Genomic DNA, 3,618 nt, shown 5'->3' with positions numbered 1-3,618 from the left:
CACGCTAAGACAACCCTATAATAATAATTCAATAATAATAATACTTTATTTTTAATCAGCCCTCTCTTCCTGAGGGGACTCAGGGCAGTTTCCAAAGTAAAATGGCAAACATTCAATTTCAGTACAAAATACTAACAGACAATTAACAGACAATTAAACATAAATTAATCCAAAATATCATATAAAAATAAATAAAACATATCAAAAACAGAATTGTACAGATTAAATACATTTCTTCCCATAGTGGAGGTGAAGCGCACCCCAGTACAAGTTGGAAAGTATTGTGTGGGTAGCTCCAGTGGAGCTACCTGCACTATTGGTGGGGAAATGCATGTTGCCATCCTTTCTGCCATGTAATGGAGAATGGGAAAGGGTCCCAACACACTCTTTTGCATCATCAATGTGTGATGAGTGAGAAGGGATGGTGAGCAGGCCACCACAAGTCACCCCATGCACCTTCCCTATCACTGGCAAAAACAGCAAGATGGAAGAGCCCAACTGGGCTGTGTGACAAGATCCTAAGTGAACTGAACATAAGACAAAAATCAACTTTCACAGTTGGAATCACTGGAGTGGTGTGTTGTGGGCTGTATGGCCAAGTTCTAGCATCATTTTCTCCTGCATCTGATCTTCAGATACTATGAAGATGCCAGGCACAGATAAAAGCAAAATGTCAGAAAATGCTGACAGAACACAGCCATACAGCCTGGAAACTACACAACACCCCGTAAGAGAAAGATCTGTGAGAAGATTTACTGCATGAAATCCTTCCCCTTAAAAGTATTCACAAGACAGTTTTCAGCACTGAAAGAAGCTGAATTAGACTTCTGAATGCAAAAAAACCCTGCAGGGTAGATTAGCCAATATCTACCTCACCCTTGAACTTGTACAGTATCAACATGGCAAAGAAGCACAACTAGTCAAGAGTGACTAAATCTAGCATTTTTGTGCATCAAAAATGTTTAGCTAAGCAAGATGATTTTACTGAAGTTATTCAAAAATTGTGTCAATAAACACTAGAAAACATACTTTGATATAATTTTGATATTATTGTAAGTGTTATTATGTAAATGAATGTAATGTTTAAAATAAATAAATTCAAATATTACTTTTCTGTCACCATATAAACTGACTTATCCTAAATCCTGTAGCATCACACTTCCCTTAATGTTAGTGGTAGGTGAGGTGAGGACCTTTAAAGACAGGCCCACTTTAGGATGTGTGGGCCATGCTAGTCATCCTTGCATTCTAGAAAGAGCTTGATTTTAGGGTTGTTGTTTTTTTTACACAAGGCTCTTTTCCCTCCCCAAAAGTGTCCTAAAAATGCTATTTAATCAAAATTGCTCTCTTTCCTTGTGTGCCTTGAGAACATTCTGGGATGAAAGTGTTCATTTGTGCAAAAAGCTCACAGCATTTGGGAACGCCTACATATTACCTCCTCTGAGACATTGTCCCAATCTTCTGTCCTAGTCTGGCATACATGCATATGCCCCCACACAGAGCCTCCCCCTCAAAATATATTTGGAATCACTTACCTCTAAAAAGGCTTTGCTTTCTTATACTGAGGGTAGGGGGCTTCTTGATAAGGATAAATCAGACTTCTGAGACATAACTAATTGGTGGCAAAGGAAGAGCGGCAGCTACAGATCTCTCTGATCTATCCCCATGACGGTGATGAGTGTTCCTGAAAGGAAAAAAGAAATAAAGTAATAGGCACAGAGATGATGAAATAAATCGTGTTTAAATGGAAAGGTTATTTTGACTTTTTCTCTTAAATTTCCAGGTATATGTGTGTTACAGGGGGATGCAGGGGGGATTGATAACTAGAGTATTAACATGCCATGATGTTGTAGTGCTATAGCAAGGGAGAGCTCAATTAGGGCTACAAAAGGAGGCAGGGAGGCAGTGTTTTGTTTTGGGGTTTTGTTTTATGCTTTTTTGCATTCTCTGATAAACTTCAATTGTGAGGAAGGAGCAATGGATTTTTTTCTATAGAGAAAAAAAGTTTACAATTTGTTTACAGTTATTTTGAAATTCAAAGGAAAAACATATGAAAGGGGGAGTAATGTTTCCCTACCCAAAGCATGCCTATTAGCCACCTAAAATCAGAATAAAAGCCAAATTGAACTTTCACATAAAAAATCATATTCCATTAGGACGCTTCCAGACAACTGAGGCAAAAAAAAATATGCCAGGACCTGACAGCAGGTCCACACACAGACCTGTCAGTTCAGGAAATGCTCTCTTTAATTTTATAGTTTAAAAGAGTTGGAACGCCTCACGAATTTGCGTGTCATCCTTGCGCAGGGGCCATGCTAATCTTCTCTGTATCGTTCCAATTTTAGTATATGTGCTGCCGAAGAGAGCTCTAGTTGCTTTCCTATTCTACTTTACTTGAATCACCTGTGTCCGCTATTTTGGACTTTTAAAAAGTGCATATGTGCTGAAACAATGCATACAGGGAGAAAGGGATGGAAAGGACATGTTTTTCATTACTGCAGAGATATAAAGTCATGCAAAGGTGCACATTTTTCAGGCGGAATCAGGTTTTAAGGGAATCTTTTTAACATGTGTGTTTCAGCTGTTAACCCGATTCTGCTCACACTTTGACTAAAAGTCATTTAGTCACCATCCCCTTTTAACCCAGTTTCTTCTAAGTTTTTGGTCATGTGTAGAAGGGCCCTTATTTATTTATTTATTTGTTATATTTATATCCCACCTTTCTCCACCCAAGGGGGACTCAAGGCAGCTTAGAAGTAGAACAGATTTTGTGTAAATTAAAAGAGATGCTTTCCAAAAGGTCTCCCTCAGAAGAACAGTAAAGAAACAATGTCATCTGATAAGCTCCAAGCAAATGTACTGTTAATGCAATATAACTGTCATTCACCAATCTCATGTGAAAAAGCCCTTAGAGTAATAGAAAAGCTTCCCAAGGGTTTATTGCAACTCAACACCATTAAAATGCCTACTTTAGCACCCTACCACACATTATAGTTTGTGTCAAGTCTTTCTGACTGAAGACAAAAAATATGTTTCCAAAGAGGCTGTCTGAATTTGATAACTTTTAATCACAAAATAGACACAGTGATTTTGCTGTGCAATCCTATTTGTATATACTCGAGAGGTTTGACTATTAAATTCAATGGGACTTGCAGCCAGATAGGTATGCATAGAATTGCAGTTTTATTTTCCAGTGAAATACATTCATCAATAAAATAAAACTTCGAACCTATAAATCTGCATCTATAAGATCATTACAAAAACTAATTAAAGTTGTTTTGCATCAAATTATACAATCCATAACAACTTCATCATAAGTAACATTTGAGATGCTCTGTTAAGCAACACATTCTCTTGTTTTTCTTTTTCCTAATGTAAAAAAAACACATGTACTGCTTTTGTGCTGATGAGTGCACTCAAAAGCAGTATCCAAGGTGATAAGGTACTGGTTGATTTAGACAAAGTGAAGGCCATTATCATATTTTCTGTCTTGTTCACTGAACACTGCCAATCCTCACATTGATCCCTTGGGCATGCGATTATTAACCTCTTTTCACATAGTGAATTGGCTATTTATACTTTCACTTAACTTCCCATCTCTCAAACAGAATTTAATTC

General features: G+C 37.4%; 1 non-coding gene across 1 annotated transcript; it reads right to left on the bottom strand.

Moving 5' to 3' along the window:
* Window positions 1–2,262: 2,262 nt before the first annotated feature.
* LOC137096482 (U6 spliceosomal RNA) lies at window positions 2,263–2,369 on the bottom strand. Its single transcript, XR_010909483.1, has one exon. It is a non-coding gene; the product is annotated as a U6 spliceosomal RNA (small nuclear RNA).
* Window positions 2,370–3,618: the final 1,249 nt, after the last annotated feature.

This window comes from Anolis sagrei, chromosome 2, assembly GCF_037176765.1.
Source record: "Anolis sagrei isolate rAnoSag1 chromosome 2, rAnoSag1.mat, whole genome shotgun sequence".
In the NCBI taxonomy this organism is placed as follows: Eukaryota; Metazoa; Chordata; class Lepidosauria; order Squamata; family Dactyloidae; genus Anolis; species Anolis sagrei.
Note: the sequence above shows the minus strand (reverse complement) of the source record. Positions and strands in the feature narration are given on the sequence as shown.